The 12,704-nt window shown below is 28.4% G+C and overlaps 1 long non-coding RNA gene across 1 annotated transcript in view; it reads left to right on the forward strand.

The window, feature by feature from the left end:
* Nucleotides 1-12,301, forward strand: part of LOC121117837 (uncharacterized) — a 90,819-nt gene extending 78,518 nt beyond the window's left edge. Inside the window, exon 3 of the long non-coding RNA XR_005864254.2 lies at nucleotides 11,016-12,301. This is a non-coding gene — a long non-coding RNA (uncharacterized lncRNA). The remainder of the gene's footprint in view (nucleotides 1-11,015) is intronic.
* Nucleotides 12,302-12,704: the final 403 nt, after the last annotated feature.

A 12,704-nucleotide genomic window follows, 5' to 3' on the forward strand; every position in this document is an offset into this window, starting at 1 on the left:
TCCATTGAGGTGTCAAAGGGTGTTATTTATTTATTCATATTTACCTGGCGATAAATAGGAAAAAGGAAGATGAAAGTGACCCAGGAGATCTCTTGTTTGATATAATAAACTTTGAAATTATATATTTCTCCAGTCTACAAATTTTAATATTATTTTCTTCAATTATTGTTTTAGGTTACATGAAGGATAATGATAAAAAGTATTCAGTTTGTTCACCTATAGTATCACTTGGAAAAATGTCTGACATTGAGTTCTTTATTCTTAGTGGAGTTAAAATGTCCAACAAGGCAATTTCTAGTTTAATCAAACTCTTGAGCTTTTTCTCTTATACCAAGTTGTATCTCAATTTGAAGGTATATATAATATTTACTTTAGATGGTATCATTTTGGCCTTCTTCCTCCTTTATCTTCCCCTTTATTTAAATACGTATGTGGTGTGTCAACATAAAATATTCTTGAACAAAAATCAAGAAAAGTAGAAAATCTGAAAACATATTTTTTACTTTATACATACATACTGCTTAATGTTTTATGGACATATTTGAATAAATTATCAGCTTTATACTCAAATTTGTGGGATGAGTTTTAGCCATACTTTATTTGATTTAAGATACTTTTATAAGAAAGATGTGTTCACTTGAAAAAAGTAATAATGTTAAATCAACCTGCTTCTTTCGAAGACTTGTAACATTTAATCACACACTTGCACCGGTTGGTTCATATGTAAAAGGAAACAACCCATTTTATATCAGCTGACTGACATGAAAAAACAAATGAGATTAGGACAGAGATACTGACATCACAATATATTACATTAATAGTTTAGGTGCCCCAAAAAAAACTATACATTGTTTACAACTTTAATTTATATAATGAATACTTCAAAAATTTCAGCAAATACCATAACATAAAAATATCTTGAAGCAGATCACACATTTATGAGTACAGATTGATTTCATGTTCAATTTAAAAATGACAAATGTTCAAGACTTTAAAGACTTAAAATATGTGTAGATGGAGCCAAGGTAATCATTGTCTAGCTATTCGGATTTCAAGTAACTTGAAGATTATCATAGTATGACAAATTCAAAAAATTGAAATAGACCTATGCTAGCAAATATTAAAATTACTGAGTTCCGAAGTTGCTGAAGAAGTTATACTACCAGAACAAAGTCTACAGGTTGAATAATATAAACCCTAAATCAAAAATTTATGAGTAACAACATTAGCTTATCTAAGAGGAATCTCTTAAACAAATCAATCAAGTACATATATTGATAGTTTGACATTTTATATGCCTAAAACAAGTTCTGGTATGACATTCCTTTATCTAATTCTACAGATTTAATTGATAATGATGAATCAATAAATAAAACACCTTCGATTGTTTGAACATTAATTAAATTTATTTTTTTACTTTTATTAACAAATTTCTAAATACATACTACAAATTTTAAATCGAGCAACAACCAGAACTAAGTAAAGTTTTTTAATAAAATATATCTGGTACTTAGCTATCAAACATTTCAAATATTACAGATTAATTGATGTAACATACTTTATGAGAAGTATATTAAGGAATTCTTGTTTAATTTCAAGACATAATAGTTGTATCTAATTACAGTGTATTATAGAATAAAATTTTGTTCAGAACATGATATTTCTATGACGAAAAGATTTGTTTTGTAAGTTTTTTTCGAAAATTAAATTATCAATTTGTTGTTAATTTATAAAACTATATTTTTGTAACAGGTTTTTATCAGAAACATGCACTATAGTAATAGGAATAATTATGATTTATGAATATGAGCCGTCAAAATGATGGTTTTCATTGTCCCAGGTAGGTCTTATGGTTTATAATTTTTTATTTATATTAATAAAGCATATTTGTGTCTGTCTATGGATGATTCATTTTTAACAACAAACATGTGTATCGAAAGCTCAACACGTCATAGTAAAGCAGAAAAGGGGAATGTATATACATATTATTAAAGCAGATGTCTGTCTGTTTTCGACGCCTAAGAACTCCAAACAATGTGGGGTACACCCCTTAGTCAATTATTATTTAAACGTGAAGCTATAATACAAGTTGGGAAGTCCTATAAATATAAAATTACATTCAACTTACTTATTCTTAGTAATTCGTCATTAAATTTTAAAAATCATTTTTTAAATGACGACAATGGTAGTTATAAAGATTTATCACCAATAATAGAATAATGTGATGCTTAAATTTGTAAATAATGAAGATCAGGGCTGGTTTTAGTCTGAACGGGATCTGGTGAAAAGATAAATGTGTGGGCATCTTTTCTTTCTTGACTTTTTTAAAATTCACTATAAAAAATAAAATGCACGACCCTTTTTTTTCAAATGACACTTTGTTTTTCTGAAAAAGAAATTATCATTATATATATAATATTTTATTTTTTGAATGACCTTTCGTTTGAAAAATTCAATTTTCTTCTAGAAAATAGATAACATTTATAAATTTACTTTTTCAAATTACCCTTTATTATAAAAAATGTCCATTCTGTAGAAGATTATTCTCAGATTATACATGTATTTGAATTAAAAATTTATATATCCAGCGTGGAGCCCCCAGTCATGAGCATGTTTAGGGTGTGTGCCACTCCCCCTAAAACCTGGCGTAAAGGAAGGTTAATAATAGTGTTTTATTAGATGGTTGAGTCAGGCATAAAATAATTATCCGTGAGTCGTAGTCAAATGTATATATTTATAAATATACATCTACATTGTATTCAATATTTTTTACTCTTATTTACGCGGTTTACGCAGATGTTTGAATTAGATTTGTATATTATGTATAATTTAAAAATTAATTACAAGTATATTACTGATAAACAACCAAGAAGAGCGAAAAGAACAACTAACTCCTTCTTAACCCATTACATGCGATAGCTTAATTAATTTACCACTATATATATGTACAAGTAAAAATGTTGCAATCTACAAGCATATTTAATAATTAATTTTGGTTTATCTGCTCTTCAGAGTACTACTTTACTTAATATTATTATATAAAAAAAAGTATAAATTATTTACTCAGGCGCTGTCCTATTCCAGAGTCTTGTTTCAATTGAGAGTATTTTTCAATTCATAACTATGGTTTGCAGTAAAAGGCAAAGTATAAAATCTACATATTAAATTTGAATAAGATTTTTTTTTTTATCCTTTATGTTGCTCAATATCAATTTTTAATCCTTTTATTTATTTTTTACCTTTTTGTTTCACAATTAAATTCGCTGCTTAAAAATTTAACTAAAATATGCGTGCTTAAGGACTTCATTGAACTCACCTTTACTCATCTGTATACCGTATATATAAAATAGAATTTGTGGGTGTCCTTCTAACGTCAATTTTCAATTTTTAAGAAGAAATGCAGCAAAATGATGTATTTTGTACATAATTTTTTTTACTCTAACAGTACCACTATTCGCAAAAATGAACCAGTTATCGCGGGTTATTTTTTCGAGAACATTAATTTCCATTACTTTGTTGTTTTTGCAAATATGAAAAAAATATTGGTATATTTGTGTTTCTATTTATGATACCAATAAATATTTGTAACTAGTTTTTTGGAAAATTTGTGAAAAAAAGTTTTCATCTAGTTTCTTCACGAATTTTGATTTGTTAATCTTTTGACAAAAATCAAAGATGAACTTTTCATCTAGTCAATTTTTTTATTATAGATATATGTTGGTATGTTATTTGAAGTTTATATCATATTATTTTTTTAAAATCTATAATAATAGTACTAAGGTTATAAGAGCCAATAATAAGAATATTTTTTTTGCGGAAGGGGGGTGATGTTACGAGACTTTGTCTATTATCTTACTGAACCGGATTGATATAGTGGGATTAGTTAATACAATTCATGTTCTATCTTTATTATATTAAGAAAAAGAGAATTAGAATTGACAATATCGAAACATTCAAATTACCTATATTAGTATATGTCGTTTATAAAAGTATTTTCTGAATAATTTTTATATATTTTTTTTCAATTATTTTGAATTTGATATACATGAATGACTGAACTGGAATGGACTAAGAATTGACTGGAAAAGAATGAAGTCTTCAGTCCTAAATAAGAAAAAACAAATCACTATCTGTATTACAGTTTAAACTCTGGAAGTTTGAGAGAAACATAATCATATACAATATGCAAATTTCATAAGTAAGTGGAACCTCAGTTTTATATTTAATTATAAATTCTTTAATTATTTATAAACAACATCTGTATTCAGATTTTAACTCCATATGCTGAAAAATGATTTTCATTTACTTACCTAATATATATTTATGTTTTTATCTATAATATTGCAGATAAGATAAGTATATATCAATGTATATATTTTATAATAAAAAATTGTACTGATTTGCACAACCTATTGTACTTCATATACATATGATATTATAAAATTACGTCTGTATGAGATAAATATGCCGTCAAAATGACAAGCATGGTAAGTGTCATAAAAAATATGACCTTAAAAAAATGTGATTTTTATTTATTAACTGTTTAGGGAGGGAGCCACTAAGTATATAGTTAGTGTGCTCTTAAAATACGTAGGATTAGTTGTGGAGTTATAAGAGAAAATTCTTTGTTAAACTCGGAGTAAAATTGAGGATTGACATCACAGTAATTCCTGTCTATGCACTAGAGAAAGAGTGCGAATTGTATTTATTTTCTTCCTTGCCCTGTCATAGCAGCTGCAGCCAATAATATAAATTAATGACAGCGAAATTGCTCTCCTTTTAACCATTTTTGGAATTGTCAGGGGTACCACGTTAATTTTCCATTTCTTTTTTCATTTTTATATACTGGTAGATTGTATTTTTTTAAACTTTAATTATGATATTTATAAAAATACTCCAAGAAAAGATGAGACATAATGAAAAAAACAACAACACTTGTCTTGATCATGTTAACTCATTAAAATACATTCGATCAAAAAAGGTGAATAAAACAATAATATTTCTCTACAAAAACGTCATCTTTTACAATGGTGCAAGTAAAAGGAGGAATATAGTGCAGTAAACAATTTAAAACCTAACAAAGCTGAAAGTGATATGTTTTTTTTTATATGTTTGTCGCCTCTTTTAATAGAGTCTCTTTAGATAATAAGTATATATAGTAAGGCTTAAATTCTACTAAGTCTGTTTTTAATAAACTAAATCCTTAATGAACTACTTATGTATGTTTATTAAATTATATTATAATGAAATAAAAAAATATATTAAACATTGATGAATGGAGAGAAAATAATGATTGACGAAAGAACAATGAAGGGAATATACCAAAAAAATATTGATTAAATATGGGGACAATTGTCAAATAAAGATATTCTCATTATCGTATGAATCAACAATGACCACTACCTAAATATTTTCAATTTATGGCAAATTATGAAAAATATGTTCTTGTATTATCAGAACAGCATAAATGGGAATCATAAATGATTACTACAGGCATGGGAATCTAGAACATGGAACGCTCGCGCCTTTTTATTCATTCCGGTATGAGTCTGACGCATATAAACAAGGAAAAAAATTGGTAAAGGCGATAAAATTTTAACAACTATTATTTAAAATAAATTAAGGAATTATTACAACTATCATAAGACACTCATTCATATATATTATCGGGAAGTAAGTTCAACAATTTTTTATTTTGTTTACAAGATTTAACATTGTCGTGCAACCTTTTCAAATTAATTTTATCATTTATTTTTAGACAAATTCTTGGTCATAATATTGAAAACTTGGCAACAAATGCTAAAAAATCTTTAAAAATATGACCATTAGAATAGTTTTGATTAATTATAATTAGTTCGTAATCTATCATCTCACAACATATTTTTGTAAATACTTTTCTTAAATTGTTGTATTGAAAAAAAAGAAATAGATTTTGCATTTTTACATGAAATAATTAAGTTATATAAACAATAAATTTGTTTGAGAATCGAAAATAAGTCATCGCTTGGAGTGACCAGTCCTCCTCTATTAATTTGATCTAGGAGGTTGATTTTCGAACACTCCTCAATTGATTTGTCCAAACTAACTTGAGGAAAACTTTTTGAGAACACAAGTTTGGCTTCGCATAAATTACATTTTAACTTTAAGGATTGAGATTAGGCTATATAGCCTGAAACAAAGAGTAAGATCGATTTTTCGTCATCCTCTAATTCAAAAATAAACTCTGTAGATTGTAAAGTCGACAAAATTTTATCAATACAAATCTTTTCTTCTTGGTTTAAATCTTGTTTTTTATCAGAGTCAGAATGAATATTTTGTATGTCACTCAGATCAAGGCCATCAAATTTTACAAAGGAAGAAATCCTAATATTTTTTCCGCCTTTTTCTGATAATTGATAATTGACGATATAAAGCTGGGCTGGTGTTATGCCATAACAGAGAAGTATTTAGCTAATAATACAGGAGAGTATCGCTTCTGTTTCGGTGTAGAGTTTATCAAAGCAAGTTGCTCTCTTATGAAAATCAACTTTTTCCGTTTGTGTGAGTATATCCTAGGGATATAGATTTTCAACGATACTCTCAACTTCATTGATGAAGTGATTAATCATATCTTTCATTGGAGGAAAAGGAATACTTTTCATAGGAGCAAGGATGTTCTGGAGAAGGCTTACCGAAGTGATCTTTCTATTCGTTGTGAGGTGATTCACGCAGCTCATATCTAGGTTGACGTTCTTGTGGTATTAATTGAATGTCAAATCACTATTTATCATCACTGAGAATTCGATTTCGACAAAATCAGAATAAAGTTCAGGTAGACAGTAAAACTTAATTAAATCCTCCGTCCTCCTCCAATGAACATTCGTCAGGAATTTTTCATCTCCACACTTAAGCCACAAATCACTAAAGTGAAAAATATAATTTTTAAGGAATAATGATCGTTGAGCTTCAACGATAACTTAATTTTCCTTAGAAATCCTGGCTGATGTGGTAGCTCTCGATGTAGGCCGTTGACTTTTGACGGATGATAAGTATTTCCGAAGATTGGGGGAAATACTAGGCACTGCAGAGGGTTTCAAATAACGTTTTTGGATCTTACTATCTTCAACTCCATAAGATCGATATTTCCTCTTGTGGTCTGCACTCTCATATACGAAGTCATCCTCGTGAAAATGGAGAGAGCAGACCCTTGAATACTTAGAAGGCGCCTAAGTCCCATTGCTGTCCCGTGGAATGGCTCTAAGCCAGGCACCTTTTGAGGATTCATCCAGTGGAAAAGAATTGAGCGATAACCTTGCTATGGCTGGTTTTCCATCATATCCGGAGGAGTACTTGGGAACACAACACTTATTAGGTATGATCTGAAATATATAGATAACTTATTAATCCCATATCCACAAGTGCTACAGGATATTTTACTAACTGTGCTCACAAATTTTAAATTAATTAACTATCACATTTGTCAGCAATGCACTTCTGAATTATGATGAACAAAGCTGTATTAAGTAAATACGATGTTGAGTATGAAAAGGCGAGGGGAAAACAATAGCTTCAAATTCTCTTTTCTTTTTTTCAACGCGTGAGCGTTGCAGTTATCCTAGATTTCCATGGTACAGAAGACATGGGATAGTTGCAACACGCCCTTTTTCCCCGAGTATAAAAAACACTAGAATCCCAAAATTTGCATCACAATTGTATAATAAAACGCAGGTTTTTGGGGAGGGGGAACTGAGAGTTGCAACTGTCTCAAGTAATTGCAAAATTGAATAGGTCGTATTCAAATGTAATTTGTGGAAAAACTACTGACTGTATAATCTATCAATATATTTAATCAATAGTAGACATATCGTATGCTGTGTCAAACATTGGTTTGCTGGAGTCGAACATGCTCCAAGTAAATGAGTAAAAACTGTTGCAACTATCTCTGGCCCCCCTCTACTACTCCATGAATCTTAATCAAACTTATTTTTTTTTTACGACATAACATTACTTTCGGCAAATTTTCCTAGAACCAAAATATTGACAGATATCATTGTACGTTTGAAATCAAAGGAATACATTTTGCCGAACGGAAATATTGGCGGAAAAAAAATAATATATATATTTAGTGATAATTTCTATTTTAATACTATGTAACTAGGATTTCCATTCATGTTATTCCGATTTTATAAAATTAGTTTTTTAATCATTTTCGACGAATTGCGATGACTAAGTGTTCATCATTTAATTGTCGTCTCTGCTCCATAATTCTCCTTACACTACACAAGGAGCACAAGTCCCTACGAAAAGAAATGCAAGAAATATTCACTAATAAATCCAAATATCGACAGCAGACAACAAAATACACGGAATATTTTTGTGTTAGAGAAGCCACACCATGATTTGTAATAAACACTTTATCGTTGTAGTTCGTGGCAAATAGTTAAACATTGTAATCTTTAAAAGTGGAGCAAATCAAAATTATGTACATAGTATTGTAACATGAATCATCATCTAATACTGTTATTTTTCGTGGTAATTCAACATTGTGACCTTCCGGCAAAGTGGTGATTCAGAAATGTGTCCCTTCGAAAATTTGGTCATTCGGCACTCCGTTTGTTCGGTGTAGTATAATTTTTTTTTTTTAAATCATAGAATAATTGACTTCATATAAAGAATAACTTTGACAATTCCCATTTACGTACACTTTTTGTATTACATAGTAATTGTTACCGTTCCATAACATTTACTTCTATAGTATGCAATTCTTATATCTATCCCGTAATTTTGTAATAATATGTATTTGTAGGCACCAGAAAGATATTTTTCCCCATTTTAAGCTCCTCCAAAACCTAAGAATGTTTACATACATTTTAATTACTCTTAAACATCCAGAAAAGAGGAAATAGTTATTCTTAATATTCATCAGAGGTGAGAAAAAGTTTTGATGTTGCAAATACAACTAGAGTATCAAATAAATGCTTTCAAGTCCTTGAATATTTTAATGGAGTCCAGTTTGACCCCTAAAATTTCTTTTGAGCTCATTTTAAGTACATAATATTAATACCCATAGTTGTAAGGCTATTCTTGCGCTAAGTATAAAATAGCTTTCTAGTAGCTAGGCTTTAAGTGCAATTATTATTATTAATATAAAATATTTGGAAAATACTATTAAATGAGGGAAATCAAGTTAAATGAAGTATCAAAAAAAAAAAAAAATTATGTAGAGTAAGCACTAGGCTTTCAGGATAATCTTTATAAGTTCATTTATAAATATTAGCAACTAATTCTTCTTTTTGAAAGTATTTGTAATAAATAAAAAATCAAAGTTAACGACTTAAAATGATATTCGATTTATTTTTATCCCTAACATCATTAGATAAATAATTTGTCAATAAATCAAAACGTGGTAGAGGTGTCTATGAAGTGATATCATGAAAAAAGGGCTGGAGAAAATGACAAAGAAAAAAACTGAAAAGTAGATCAAATTTATACAATTATTTTCAATTGACGTCGGTTATAAGAATATTTTAAAGACACTTAAAGAGAATTCTGCACTATAATAAACAGGGATGTGTTTGTCTTTATTTTTACTTCTGTATCCCAGATTTTATAAAAGAAAGCAATAAAGGAATTACCAGTCTATGTTCTACTCTCCACTATCATCTTTGATATCTCAACGTGAAAATTTGTTTCACAATTTTTTTAGGAAAAACTAAACTTCCCTATTAGTATGGTTTTATTTATGCTTAAAAAGATAAAAAACGTACATAATGTTTATGTTTGTTAATACATAAATGTAATTTTTTATGTAGGGGTTGATAAATATTGCTTCCTTATAAAATAGTTGTTCCATCCAACCCCCCTCCCCTCTATGTCACTTTTTCTTTTTTCCTTAGCCATTTTTTCATATAATCCGATTAAATAGCCTATATTTTAATGTTGTTACTGCAGGATTTTGTCCCCAGGGATTTTATTTTTGCCTTTACACCAAATATAAATTTTTGGGAATTTTTGCATTTAGTTATAGCAAAATATACATAAGCTTCCTCACTTAATTTATTACATGAAAAGTTGAATATATATTGAACATTCATTTGAGTTATATTTTTGACTACAATAAAAATGGTGTATTATGTGCTTTCACGAAAATATGCCCAAAGAAGCACCGGTAACAAACTTACAAATTAATATTTAATCAGGACTTTACCTGCTATACTTAGAAAATATTATTTAATTTATGGTCTTTTTCTAATGTGTGGATAAGGCGTAATAACTCAAAAGAAAGGGCGAATGCTCAACCGAAGAAGAGCTTGTTTTTTTTCTTCTTGTTACGGAATGGCTTAAAATTGTCAGCTGCCATATATTCCTATTTTAAAAGTCTTGGAGGAAAAATTTGTAACATTTAATTAAATTTTGTATTATAATTAGTCATTAAATAGTTGCAAAATAATTTTCATTATCTTCAATCAGCTACAAATAAAAGTCATCAGCCTTCTCATCTATGAAAATGTTTTGCTTTCCAAAAGACATAAATAAAAGGAAGTTGTGAATCAATGCCACCGAACTTGCAACTTACTTCAACCAACTTAATTATTAATCCCATTTAATTTATTTTCTTAGTTATTTAAATGTACTAAGTGGGGACCAAGAACTTTCTTTAATATTTAATTACGATTTGATTCCTGTTAATTTTGATTACGAGGTTTCCTTACTATATTAACTATATGACAGGTATTTTTTTCAAACATGGGTAATACCCTTGTTAAAAAAAATTCTCAATTGGGTATACAAAAATGACATGAAGAAAAAAAAATCTAAGAAAAAAAAGACAATCTAAGGAAGCAAGCAAGAAAAATCAATTATGAACTTCTGCATTATTGAAGTATTCTCTCAAGGCTAGCCTTTTTTTAATTGCAAATAAATAAAACAAACAATTTATTTTCAATTTACTAGTATGTGTATGTCTTTGTTTACAAATAATTACAGTTTGGTTATAAGTATTTGTGTACAACATGAATTCTTTTATATTTTACTAGTTTCGATCCGGAAAGACATTGGAGCAAAATAGAGGAGAAGGAAAACAAGAAATCTTATCTCTGAACAGAGCCAGCTGAGACAGTTGGAAAGTGCAAAGAAGATTCTATATTTTCTCAACGTCAACAATATTTGGTAAAGTGTTGGTCATTTCTGATGAAAAAATTTCATTGCTCATGCCACTGTGAATAGACAAAAAAAACCACACTACATTACAACTTGACAATCATAATTAATTATTTTCAAATCTAATTATAATTGAAGTAACTGACTAAAAAAACATATTAATACAATAAGGTGTATTCTAATATGTATATAGTTTAAATATAATCAAACATGTTTATATAATATCTTGATATCCTATAAAAATAAACAATTTATCTTCCAATGAATATGTCAATATTTTTAAAACTTTTTAGAAAACTTCAAAAGAAATTATTTTTTATCAATAAATATTTTAAAATTGCATACTTCTTTCGATTCTTTAGTATGTCGTATTTAAGAAGAAGAAGGAAAAAACCAATTTTGAATTTTATCAGATATTGGATAAACATTTGTACCTTTGTAAAAATATTTTAATTATAGACTCGTATATTTATACATCTAAACTAATTAAAAATTTCTAAGTTAAATGATAGATCACATATTTTTCAAATAAAATGAGCACCATAAATTTTTATTGTAAATTATGGTTCAATACGAGGTTAGATCCATAACTTTAAACTTAATGAGTTAAAGAGACAAATGAAAGTGAAGACAAGACTGTTTGAAATAATGAAAAACTGATATCTAAATATAATGGCACATACACACATCTTTGAACAAAAAATTAATTCGGATTTTGTAGAGCAAGATCAGAAAGTTTCTCTACAAAAAATTTCAGACCTAACAAAGAAAATGCAAGTCAAAAGATGAACATAGTCCAGTACACAATTTTACACCAATCAAAATTCTAGATGATATCTTTTTCCTATTGATATAATGATCATGGCTCATGGTAGACACAAGAAAGAGCCGTAGGATATTATTTAATAAAATGTGAGTCGTCTCCTTTTGTCCAAGAATCGACTCTGACTCCTTCTGATAGTAGATATAAGACGAATTTACAAGATCTTCAACATCAGAAATGTTATGTCTACTTTCACAATTCTTCCAAGGGCTAATAATCTTTCGATTAACTCGGAAGTTAACAATAAAACATCTTGAACAACCAATATATTTGAAGATATGTTAAAAGAGATTTACAATTACATCTTACTTAACATTAATTAAATGATCAGTACAATTACTAATAATAAAATATATAATTTGCTGAACAAAGCCTCCTCCACATGGAGTCTTTTTTTAAACAGAGTTCAACTCCCTTCATTATTTATTATCAATCAAATATCCTGTAAGGCTCAGATTTAAAGATTTAATTTTTCAGAAATAATTTAGATCCCACTTCTACTCCAAGGCTGTAGGTTATATTTGTTTATGATGGAAACCTGTTAACCTGTATAAATTTAAAAGATTGTGATCATTGAATTTTCATTATCTGGTGTCTTCAATAGCGAGATATAAAGAAAGCTATGACACATGGGTATGATTATAAACTGTACTCTATGTCTATATCGAATCCCAGGAATCAAAAGAGGGAGTATATGAGGAATCGAAGCATCAGTGATTTTGTAGGCTTGAAGCTTTCGACT

The sequence above is a fragment of the Lepeophtheirus salmonis genome, chromosome 5, assembly GCF_016086655.4.
Source record: "Lepeophtheirus salmonis chromosome 5, UVic_Lsal_1.4, whole genome shotgun sequence".
Taxonomy (NCBI): Eukaryota; Metazoa; Arthropoda; class Copepoda; order Siphonostomatoida; family Caligidae; genus Lepeophtheirus; species Lepeophtheirus salmonis.